Raw genomic sequence first — 13745 nt, 5'->3', positions numbered from 1 at the left:
TAGTCAATTACACTAACATGTTGAAATTAGGTTTAATTAGATTTTAGTATAAATATATGTTAAATATTAACAGATAAGTTATTAGACTTAAGGCACTAAATTAAATTCTATTTTGATTTTATGTTGTTAAATTAAATGAATTAGTATTTTATTTAATTACTTTTTATGTTAAATAAATATAAGGTTTAATATACCTTTTAGTGCTTAAATCATATCTCAAAATATGATTTGATGCCTATTTTTTTTACTAACAATAGGTGTATAATCATTCTCAACGTTACACTTTTAGATACTTGAACATTAAATTTAACCGTTATCTCACACGTGTTACGCATATTAAATTTAAAAACTTATTTTATTTAAAAAAAACTTAATACTATAATTTTAAATAAATAAAAAACCCTAAATTTTATATCTTTCACCGTTGATCGGCTAGCGTCGATCCGTGATCATCACTATTGACACCATCAGAATCGTCTCGCTGTCGCGATCAAAACAAGTCCCTCATCCATTATGAAACTACTGATAACTATATTTATGGTCTTTTCACTTAAGTTGTTGGTTGTCTTAGGGCATATTTAGGGTCATATAAATGCATTTAGGACCATGTAGTTACATTTGGTGGTTTTAAAATTGTCGTGGTATTTTATTATGTAAATGATGCTTCTTTACGGGAAGGTATTGTTAGCTGATGTGTGCAGGTTCATGAAGCAAAAGGTGAGCAGGGAGAATTGTCGTAGCAATTTTGGATGATGAAGCAAGAGGAAAATATTGTGGCGGCTAGTATGACATTTCTGGGCGTATAAAAAGAGAAAAAAAGTTGAAGATATTTTTATAAAAGAGCCAGCTGTCCAGTCCACAACCACCTAGGAGGGGATCACTACCAACTTTGTAATCCCTTTCACGTGAGGGAATGCTACCTAGGGTACTAGTGGAATTTTGACACAAAACCCTATGATATTCCTTTAGTATAAATAGAACATGATGCAACAAAAATAAAAAAGAATTCTTTTTGGAAAAAAAAGATGAGCTAAGCAAGAGTAAGGGGTGACTATAACCTTTCATTTTTCTTTTCCTTTTCATCTTTTTAGTGGTATCCTCCATTTTCAAGCTCAAATGAGCGGCGAGCTAAGAGTTTGAGAGGAGCTAGCATCGCTAAGGTGGTTCGTGGTGGCGGAGGGAGCTCGTGACATCGCACATTGGGAGTTTTTCCTACACCTGTGTTATCTTGTCTTTTATATTTTGTGGGTTGTTATGAAACAAATAATATCTTTAGATGATTTAAACTTCACCATGAACTAAACCTTATTTGGTGTGGGTTATTTATAGATGATTCAGTGTTTGTATCGGTATTGAGGTATTTTTTAAAACATCAAAGCCAATTTTAATATCGGTACTCGAAGAGTATCTATACTCTAACTTAGGAGTATCGATATTGTCTTAGGCAATATCGATATTACATGTCATTTTTCAGCTTGTTTTAACCCGTCATTTTTCAGCTTGTTTTATCATGTCAATACGAGAATATTAATATAATAGTTTATAACTATTTTTATTATTAAATTATAGACTAACGGGTAATTAAAAAAAATCTAAACCTAATTCATGATTTATACTATTACGCCAGTTTTGCAGCCATGATAAGTAGTACTATAAAGGTGAGATTTTGCTTACACTAATTATCGCAAATAAAGGCAGTGACAGGGCTACTCCACGGTAAATATTTAATAAATAAGATTTAATGAAACACTAACATGTAATTAAAGTAAAATCAATATCTAGATAAATAATATATCAAAAGTAGTATGAAATATACTTATATGAGATTGTGATGTACTGGAACGATTGGAAATTGAATCTTTATCGTGCAAGATCTCAAATAAAGAATCATGGATGATAAATCCGATCTTCAATGTAAATAAATTATTGCTTCTAAGCAATTCGTGTTGATAATGTGTTATGAAATAATCTAAACGAAGCAATGAAGAACATGAAGAAGAAGAGATATAAGAATAAAGGGAGAAAACAATATTATTATCTGAATTGTGTACAACATTTTCTCTGAATTCTATATTTATAAGCATAAAGAGTATATATCATATAGAACTCTAACTCTAATGGATATTAAACTCCTAATAATAAGTGTCGTAACCGGTTTTCGTCTGGGCACGAAATATTTATTTGGCGGGAAAAGTGATGGGAATAAATGGTTTTTTAAAATAATTTGGGAGTCGCCATCGGCCTTTTGGGTCAGGTAGGTCGAATACCTAAAAATTATCCTTTAAAAGAGTTTTTAAGAAAACATCGATTAAAAGATAAACTGATCTGCGTTTTAACCAAAAATTCTTTTATTTTTAATAATAAAAAGAGATTCGTGGTCGGTTACGTTTAGGGAAGGATTAGCACCCCTACAACGCCCAAAATTGGTACTTTTTAATTATAAATTGTCTCTTATTATTAGAAATTTAAAAATTCAAAATATATTTAATTTATAATACTATTATTTCAAAATTATAATTATGAAAAAATATTAATTTATATATATTTATAAATAAAATATTTTTTATTTAGAAATATCAGAAAAAGACTTCTAGGTGCCTTAAGACAGCTATTTTCTTCGATATTAAAAAATAAATAAATAAAACAATTAATATATAATTTATAAAATAGGATATTTATTTATTTAAAAATATCAGAAAATGGACATCCAGTTATTTTAAGACTGCCCTTTCTTAATATTGAAAAATAAATAAATATTAAAACATGATTAAAATAAGTTAAAAATAATTAAATAAGATTTTAATAAATAAAATAAATATTATTTATTATGTAAATATATATATTTATGGCTAAATAATAATAATAATAATAGTAATAATAATTAAAAGTAAACATATTAACATATAACTAAACAATAAATAAAATTAAAACTATATATAAAACTTGTAAAAAATAAATAAAAATTGAAATTAGTGACTAAATTATAACCTAATAGAATTAAATACCTAATTCATAATTAATTATTTAAAATTACAGGGATTAAACATGTTATTTTACTCATTTATTAATTAACGGACTAAAATAAAATTATATTAAATTCGAATGTCAAATTAAAAGAAATTAAAACATGTTATTTAGGGTTTAAAATATTAATTAATAAAGTTACGAGGACTAAATTGGTTATTTACTTAAAATATCTATTATTTTGCAAAGGACTAAAATAAATAAAATTAAAGTTATTAAACCAGATTAAAAGGATTATAAATTGATTTAGTGACTAAAATGTAAGGATTACAAACTAGGATGGCTGCGGAAAGGGTTTGGCCATGCATGAAATTACAGATATACCCCTCCCAAAACGGCGTCGTTTGGGAAGGGGTATTTATACCCGAAACGGCTGGCCCTTCGGGCCAGCTCTCTCATTTCTCTTCTCTCTCTAGAGAAGAGAAATATCATTTCTCTCGCTTCTCTCTAAAACTGAGAGAAGCGGTACCGGCCGGCAGCCGTTCACCGGTGTTGACTCCACGGTGGCCGAAATTTTTTTTTTTACACCAAAATACAGATTGGACCATCCTATTGATGGTTCCGATGACCGTTTCTCTTAAAACACTCCCGATCGGAGCAAATCTACGAAAATACCTTCGGGTTTTCGTAGGCCTTTGGTGATGTTTGGAGACTCGATTGAACTCCGGCGACGGCGGGGCTTTGTTGGTAAGTATCCCTCGTATTTTCCTTGCTATTATGGTTGCTGAGTTGCTCTCTGTATCTTTTTTTCTTTTTTCTTTTTGCTTTTTGTTTTTCTCTTGGGTTGCTGTCTTTTTGTTTGCAGGGAACCCGTGGCTTTTATAGGCCTCGTCGGAGCTTGTCTCGGACCGGTCACAAGAGCGGATTTTGGTGAGTCACCGAACTATGTGGTGACTCACCCCTAGAGCAGCAACATAGGTGGCCATCTGGGTCTTCTGGAGCCTTCGACGAGGGGCGGCTGGAATACTCTTAGAAACGGCGACGGTCGCGTGGCACAGGAGTGTCGGCAGCTGGACGTTGGACCACCTGGCAGAGGCGGCGGCTGGCCTTCTGGAATCATCAGAGGTGGCTGGAGTGCTAGGGTTTAGAAACCCTAGTTGAAACCTTAAATTGGTTTAGGGTTTCCTTTTAGGTCTGGGCCGATTCTGGTTGGGCCTGGGATCTGGGCTTGTAATTATTTTTTTAATAATAATAATATATATAATAATATATATATAATAATAATAATATAAATAATATTCAAATGAAAAAAATGAGTATCTTCAGCTGCCCCTCTTTGTTTATTCTTGTGTTAACAAGAATAGAGCAAAGACGAAAAAATAATAAGTTTTTTTTTCATTTGACTTTACTTGATTATGATGGGAATGTTGAAATAATTCTTCTTTGGGATTAGCTCTTCTCATTATGAACTTTTCCACTGGGGATGACAACTCATCTCCTTTTGTGATGTAATCTAGCAAAGGTTGAATAATCTCTTCTCATTATGAACTTCTTCTTCATTCTTCAGATGAGTTCTTCTCATTATGAACTTTCTCTAGAAAAGTTGATCCATCAAGTGATGAATTTAAGCAAAAGGTTGAACAAGTTCTTCTCATTATGAACTTCTTCTTCTTCTTCAGATGAGTTCTTTTCATTATGAACTCTAACTGGCACTGCTGATCCACCGAGTGATGAATTTAAGCAAAAAGTTGAACAAGTTCTTCTCATTATGAACTTCTTCTTCTTCTTCAGATGAATTCTTCTCATTATAAACTCTAACTGGCACTGCTGATCCACCGAGGGATGAATTTAAGCAAAAAGTTGAACAAGTTCTTCTCATTATGAACTTCTTCTTCTTCTTCAGATGAGTTCTTCTCATTATGAACTCTAACTGGCACTGCTGATCCACCGAGGGATGAATTTAAGCAAAAAGTTGAACAAGTTCTTCTCATTATGAACTTCTTCTTCTTCAGATGAGTTCTTCTCATTATGAAACTCTAACTGGCACTGCTGATCCACCGAGGGATGAATTTAAGCAAAAAGTTGAACAAGTTCTTCTCATTATGAACTTCTTCTTCTTCTTCAGATGAGTTCTTCTCATTATGAACTTTAACTGGCACTGCTGATCCACCGAGGGATGAATTTAAGCAAAAAGTTGAACAAGTTCTTCTCATTATGAACTTCTTCTTCTTCTTCAGTTGAGTTCTTCTCATTATGAACACTAACTGAAAATGTTGATCCATTAAATGATGGATTTAAGTCTTTGCTAAAATTTTTGAAATTCCTGTCAAAATTTAACATGGATAAAATGGATGAAAATGCACCTATTTTTGCAAATGCCTAAATATGACGCATGAATGTTAAGTTTATCTTTATTTGATTTCAAATTGGTGAACTTAGTATTTCTTCAGTTGTGTAGAAATTCAATAAATCTTTCTTCTTCAAATCGGAGAATCTATCATCTTTGAAAAATGTAGAGGTAAATATAATGTCAAAAACCCCTTGAGAACAAAACTCAATGGCACAGGCTCTTGAAAAGTTTGTACTCATGTAACATGTTGATTCTGATAACTACTCATTTAATTATGAAGTGATCTTTCAAGATGATTTCACAGATATTGATAGTTCTTCTGATACCGAGGAAATCTTGAATTCTGATTCTGATGAGGAGAGTAAACTGTTATACTTGACAAAAATGGGATACTCAAATGCTAAGTCTTCAATAGTCATAGAGATGTGATCCTGATTCATTAATTGCAGAGTTGACAGATTTTATATGTGCTGCTCAAATGGCTAAGATTGCTGACACACTTCTTCCGGTAAAAGATAGGAAGCCATTATGCAATGATCCCAATTACAAGAAAAGGCGAAACTTGGGCTATGAGTTTCTTAAAAAAGAAGAAGCATAGGTAGCTTGGAAAGAAGCTTCTTGATGAAGACAATCATGCAGTTCATCTTCCTATTCCAATGATTGGTTTTGGAATTCTTACCGAACCAGATCAGATAACTCAAAGAACACTTCCAGAAGATGCTATTGAGTCTCCTTATTTATACTATGATAACGTGGTGGTTGCTTCAGTTGGTGTTTGGACCGAAACATCACAGTACTTATATGATGTAGAGCCAGAATTTGTAGATTTGAAGCATTTTTGTACTGCTGTATGGAAAAAGGCTATATTCATAATCTGCCAATTGAGAACAGATTTCTTCTTGTTCCGCTTCCAAATAACTTTATGATGGTAATAAATTGTTTGTTTTTTTTAACAATGATTGCAAATGTTGATAAGACTTACTTTGTTTTCCATGCCCTTAAAAGTATTAACATAAAGTGATATTCAGAAATCTTTAACTTATTTCAAAATTATGTTAATCCATTTACAAAATAAAAGAATAAGTTGAATTTTCGAAAAAAAATTTGAATCTCAAATAAATTGAATTTAGAGAAAATAAACTTAGAATTTATTAATAAATAGATGGAATTGCATTCAAAGTTATGGAAAGCATAGGAATGATAAAAATTCAAATGACTCAACAAATTATTAGCATAAGTATTTCTAAATTAATCAAATTGATATAATTTAGAGTACTGATGTAAGCTTTTGTCTGAAAGATCTCAAATGTTGTCAGAATGCTTGTAGATTTGAAGTTCCTCCCAAACTATCAAAATCTTAAGAGGGTTCAATTGCCAGATGCCTAATATCAACATACATTTGAGCCGCCCTTTCAGGTTTTCAACTCAAATCCTTCATTTGGTTGCAAGATGCCCTTTGCGGGTTTTCATCTTGATCCTTTTTTTCTTCATTTTTTTTCTTTTTTTTTCTTTTTTCATTTTTTCTTCAAGCATAATATTTCTTGACAGAATCTGAGTTTATTGGGTTTCTCAGAATTTTTCCATCCATTTCTGCCAAGATCAACGCTCCTCCGGAAAAGGCCTTTTTTATAACGTATGGCCCTTCCCAATTAGGCATCCATTTCCCACGGAAATCTTTAAGTATAGGCAAGATCTTTTTTAGTACTAGATCACCCTCTTGGAATTCTCTTGGATGTACTTTCTTGTCATGAGACTTCATTATCCGTTTCTGATACATATGTCCATGACAAATAGCTTTCAATGTTTTCTCCTCAATAAGGTTCAATTGATCAAATCTAGCTTGGATCCATTCAGATTCATCCAATTTTGTTTCTCTCAAAATTTGAAGTGATGGAATCTCAACTTCAATTGGTAAGACTGCTTCCATCCCATAGACTAAAGAAAAAGGCGTTGCCCCAGTAGATGTTCGAACAGTAGTTCAGTATGCATATAAAGCAAAAGGTAACTTCTCGTGCCAATCTTTGTAAGTTTCAGTGGTCTTTGTAATGATTCTCTTGATGTTCTTATTTGCTGCTTCAACTGCCCCATTCATCTTTGGACGATATGCCACTGAGTTTTCATGTTTGATCTTAAACTGTGCACAAAGTTCGGTCATCATTTTGTTATTCAGGTTCAGAGCATTATCTGTAATGATCCTTTCTGGTAGGCCATACCGGTAAATTATTTCTTTCTTTATGAATTTGCAGACTGTGGACCTCTTAATATTGGCATATGAAGCAGCTTCAACCCACTTGGTAAAATAATCTATTGCCACAAGGATGAAACAATGTCCATTCGATGCTTTTAGTGTGATTGCCCCAATGACGTCTATTCCCCACATAGAAAATGGCCAGGGTGCTGCCATTACATGTAAAGGAGATGGGGGTACATGAATCTTATCTACATATATCTGGCATTTATGACATTTCCTTGCATAATCAATACAATCTGTGTGCATGGTAGCCTAATAATATCCATATCTCATTATTTTTCTAGCCATGGAAAGACCATTTGCATGTGTTCCACATATTCCATTGTGTACTTCCTCAATGATGCTTCTGGCTTCGCTGGTATTTAAGCATCTCAATAGCATTTGATCATTCTTCTTCTATACATAGTCTCGCCATCAAGAAAATATCCAGCAGCCATTCTTCTCAAGGTTCTTTTATCAATTTCAGATGCATTTTGTGGATAACTTTGATTTTTGATATATTGTAGGATATCATAATACCATGGTTTACCATCTACCTCTTCTTCCACACTATAACAATGTGTAGGAATTTCATATACTTGCATTTTGATTGGCATCATATCAACTTTCTTAGTTGCCTGAAACATAGCAGCTAATGTAGCCAAAGTATCTGCCATTTGATTTTCTTCTCGAGGGAGATAATTGAAGGTGACTCTCTCAAATTCTTTCACTAATTCGAGGGTAAAATTTTGGTATTCCAATAATTTGGGGTCTTTTGTTTCCCATTCACCTCGTAATTGATACACCACTAACAATGAATCTCCATATATCTTGAGACATTTAATTTTTCTTTCTATGGCTGCTTTCAATCCCATGACACAAGCTTCATATTCCACCATGTTATTGGTGCAAAAGAACTCCAGTCTACTTGTAAAGGGATAATAAATATTTTCTGGAGAAATTAACACTACCCCGATTCCTCGTCCCAAGGCGTTGGATGCTCCATCAAAGTAAAGCTTCAAAGATTCATCATTTGTTATGAATTCTTCATTCATGGATATGCATAACACATCTTCATCTGGAAAATTAAAACTCAAAGGCTGATAATCATCTAATACACGACTGGCCAGAAAATCAACTATGACACTTCCTTTTATCGCTTTTTGGTTGACATATACAATATCAAACTCGGATAATAACATCTGCCATCTAGCCATTCTGCCTGTCAAAGCTGGTGATTCCATTAAGAATTTCAAAGGATCAAGTTTGGATATCAACCAAGTAGTATGATATAACATGTATTGTCTGAGTCTTCGAGTAGCCCATACTAAGGCACAACATAATTTTTGTATTGGTGGATATCGAATTTCACAATCAGTAAATTTCTTGCTCAGATAATAAATGGCTTTTTCTTTTCTTCCAGATTCATCATGATGTTCCAGTACACATCCCATCGAATTTTCAAAGACTGTCAAGTAGAGAATTAACGGTCTATCAGGCATTGGTGATACTAAAATTGGTGAATTGGATAAATATTTCTTAGTAATATCCAAAGTTTCTTGACATTCATCATTCCAGACTTCAGGATTGTTCTTTCAAAGTAATTTGAACACTGGATCACATTTGTCAGTTAATTGAGAAATAAACCGAGATATATAATTTAATCTTCCCAAAAAGCCTCGAACTTCTTTTTTTGTATTGGGTGGTGGAAGATCTTGAATTGCTTTTACTTTATCTGGATCAATCTCGATTCTTTTTTTGCTGACCACAAATCCCAAAAGCTTCCCGAAAGTTACCCCAAAAGTGCATTTAGCGGGGTTGAACTTTAATTGATACTTCCTCAATCTCTGGAAAAGCTTTCTCAAATTTTGAATATGTTCTTCTTCGGTTCGGGATTTGGTAATCATGTCATCCATATATACTTCAATCTCTTTGTGCATCATGTCATGAAACAAAGTTACTATGGCTCTTTGATACGTTGCCCCTGCATTTTTCAATCCAAATGGCATTACTTTATAGCAGAATATGCCCTACATGGTTACAAATGTTGTTTTTCCCATGTCTTCAGGGTTCATTTTTATCTGATTATATCCTGAAAAGCCATCCATGAATGAAAACCATGCATGTCCTGCAGTATTGTCCACCAAGGTGTCTATATGGGGTAATGGAAAGCTATCTTTCGAACTAGCTTTATTGAGATCTCTGTAATCCACACACATTCGAACTTTCCCATTTTTCTTTGGTACTGGAACAATGTTGGCTACCCATTCTGGGTATTTGGCTGCCTATAGGAAACCTGCATTAATCTGCTTCATCACTTTCTCTTTGATCTGTAACAACATTTCTGGCCTCATTCGCCTGAGCTTTTGTTGGATCAGTTTATATTCTGGACTGATTGGAAGTTTGTGCATCACTATATCTGTACTCAAACCAGGCATATCTTGATAAGACCAGGCGAAGATATCTTTGAACTCTTGAAGGAGATTTATCAATTCTTGTTTTATCTGGATTGTCAGAGTAGTACCAATTTTCACCTCTTTCATTTCTTCATCTGTTCCCAGATTTTCAGTCTCAATCTCTTCTTTGTGAGGTAAAATTTGCTTATCTTCTTTTTCTATCAATCTTAATAATTCAGTAGGAACATCACATTCCAGTTCATCCTCACTCATTGATTTCCTCCAGACATATGGACTGCTCTAAATTTATCTCTCGATTAAATTTAGGAATAAACATGCTATTAATATTGTGACACCTGCAAATTTAAGTCGGACATATTTCTGAAAGAATATAGTAAATTTATGAAATAAATGAATGTAAAAATGTAAAGAAATGTAAAGAATAATTGCCATTTGAAAATTTTAAAGAAAATTTCTTATATTTAATATTAGATGAACTTAACATAATTTCCTTTACAAGATAACAAAAAGTTTTCATACTCTTGGGCTAAACATAAAGATTAGTTCTGAATATTACTCTGTGTTAATATTAAAAACTACAGGAAGGTCTTCAGCGGTCCAATTGTTGAGTGTTTCTCCAGGAAAATAAGGGCGAATCCTAGCCAAGTATTTTCCAGTCTTGTTGTTATTCATGATCATGTTGATAAATAATCCTTTCATAGCTTCTTCAACTATGCTTTGATCTTTCGTCAACTTTTCTTCTTTACAGGCCTCAACAAGCTGTTGTTCTATATTAATTGTTCCCCCTGATCTGAATGTGGTCTTCAACTGTGGGAAAAACATGTGTTCCCAAAGGATTTCTTCTATTTTCAACCTTGCCTTTCTATCTTCACATCTTCTTTTCATCTCTTTGTTCTTTTGCTGAAAATTGGGCTTAAATCCAAGCCCAAAACGATCTTTCTTCATCTTCATACTTACATGAACTGAACTCCTTGAAGATTCTTTCCTAAACCTTTCCCAGTTTTAGCTCCGATGCCTAAAGTCTGACGTACAGTCATCTTGGTGCAATCAGACAATCTGGGATATGGAATTTTGCTTCCTTCTGCAATAAAGGTTGCATTGACAAATTCAAGAGCTCGGAAAGAGCATTCGAGAGCATCATCATTGGTTTCAATATACGGAACATCACTTGTTATAGACGCAATGATTTCTTCTTCAGCTCCTACGCATATTAGTTGTCCATCAACAACGAATTTCAATTTCTGATGTAATGAAGAAGGAACAACTCCTGCAAAATGAATCCATGGCCTCCCTAATAAACAATTATATGTAGGGTGGATGTCCATCACCACAAAGTCAATATTGTACACGACTGGTCCGATTAACAACGGTATTTCCATTTTCCCAAGCACCTCTTTTTGAGTGCCATCAAAAACTCGCACTACATTCTAATAACTTTTTATGTGTGATTTATCCACAGGCATTCTTTGAAGTGTGACTAGAGGCATCAAGTTAAGAGCGGATCCATTGTCAATCAATACTCCTGGCAAAACATGACCATGACAATGTGTGGTAATATTCAAAGCTTTTACTGACCCCATTCCGCCTTCAGGTATTTCATCATCCGTGAACGTTATGTAATTGTCAGCGGCTATATGTCCCACAATTCTGTCAAGTTTATTGAGGGATATATCTTCAGGGATAAAGGTTTGATTAAGCATTCTCATCAAAGCATTTCTGTGTGCTTCTGAATTCATCAATAGATCAAGAATAGAAATTCGCGCTTGTTGTTTATGTAGTTGTTCAACCACACTATATTCACTATGTTTTAGGAATTTCAAAAATTCTTGCGCTTGTTTTTCTGTTACAGGCTCATTGAATGCTGGAGGGGATTCATCATCAAATACCTTTTGGGGTATTACCATGGCTTTTCCTTTTGCTTTCACCTGATCTGATGCATTGGATGTTTCGGGAGAGTAACATCTCCCACTTCTTGTAAAGAATCCGACTTCACTCACTACTTCAGACGTCGAATCCAGACTCTGTATTTTCTCTTCAGTTTTTTTCCAGAGAAACAGATCCTCCTACCATTGAAACATTGGTAGTATAATTCCAAGGTACCCTGCGGGTATCCTTGTATGGAAATGGTAAAGGAGTTGTGATAACTACTTTCGGCTTTGTTGGTGCAGGAATCACTGTAGATGATTTCACATTAATAATCACAGGACCACTTGTTCTTTGATTAGGTTTAGAATCTTCTGATGAGCAAACATCATCTTCTCTTTTCCCTGGTTCTTCTTCAAATAATTCTATTTCTCTGTTATTCATCAATTTTTGCACCAAATCCCTAAATTCAGGACATAGTTGAATTTCATGCCCCTTCTCTTGATGATATTCACAATAATTCTCGCCTTCATTATGTTTTTGCCTGAATTCTTGTGGAATTATACCGGATAAGGAGAGTTGTTGAAATATCCAAACAAAAGGAGATTTAATTTCAGAAACGTCAATTTTTGCTTTCTTTCTGTTCTCTTCCTGAATTGCATTCACGTTTTTATCTCCATGATTTGGCAGCGGATGATTTGATGTAGATGGTGAATTGAATTCTAACTTTCCAGTATTGATCAAATTTTGAACCACCCTTTTGAATGCCAAACAGTTTTCAATAGAATGACCCGTAATTCCTTAATGGTAAACACAGTGTGCCTTTACATCATACCATGGAGGGAATGGTGGTTGCATGGGAACCAAAGGATAGGGCGTATGACATATGCTTTTAACAGCGAATCATAGATCTCAACATAGGGTACTGGTAAAGGTGTAAAAGATAACCTTTCATTTTCCTTTCGAGATCCTCTGGACTCTACTCGATTAGTGTTTGTTTCTTCTTTCTTAACCCTTGGCTGGGTTATTGTAACACTTTTCGATGAATCCTTGTTGTAGGAGTTTGCATTGTTGACTTCATTCTCCTTTTTTCGGTACATAGGTCTTTTGGAACTAGACCCCTCATTTGATTCAATTTTGCCACTTTTCAAGACATTTTCAATGAGTTCTCCAGAAATGACCAAATCTGCAAAATTTCTGGTTGCATTCCCCATTAGATGACTTAAATAAGGAGCTTTTAACGTATGGAAAAATATTACTGTGGCCTCTTTTTCTGATAGAGGTGGTTGAACTTGGGCTGCTGTGTCACGCCATCTCTGAGCTTACTGTCTGAATGTTTCGTTATTCTTTTTCTCCAAATTTTGGAGAGTCTATCTATCAGGGACCATGTCTGTTACATAGCGGTACTGCTCTAGGAATGCCTTAGCCAGATCTTTCCAGGATCTAATGTTGGCTTTGGTCAATTGAGTATACCATTTTAAGGCTGGTCCTGTCAAACTATCTTGAAAGCAGTGAATTAACAATTTTTCATCTTTCACATATCCTGCCATTCTGCGACAAAACATAGTAATATGGGATGAAGGGCATGTGGTACCATCATATCTATCAAATTCGGGAACTTTGAATTTGATGGGGAGGATTAGGTCTGGAACCAAACTCAACTCACTAGCGTCAAACCCATAGAATGATTCAGTTATTTCCATGGATTTCATTCGTTCTTCTAAGCTCCTGATCTGTCTGGTCAATTCTTCATTTACTTTTTCTTTCTCATTCAGCTCATTCAAATATGGGATTAGATGCTCAGCATTAAAATCCCCTATTTTCACATCTGATATAAGTGGATTTTTGCTTGAAGATGCAGGATCCACTTGTCGATTTTCATGTGGTTTGGCTTCTTGAAATGCTGATGTGCGGGCATTGA

This window comes from Hibiscus syriacus, unplaced genomic scaffold, assembly GCF_006381635.1.
Source record: "Hibiscus syriacus cultivar Baekdansim isolate YM2019G1 unplaced genomic scaffold, ASM638163v2 tig00110482_pilon, whole genome shotgun sequence".
In the NCBI taxonomy this organism is placed as follows: Eukaryota; Viridiplantae; Streptophyta; class Magnoliopsida; order Malvales; family Malvaceae; genus Hibiscus; species Hibiscus syriacus.
This window is presented reverse-complemented; position numbering follows the sequence as displayed.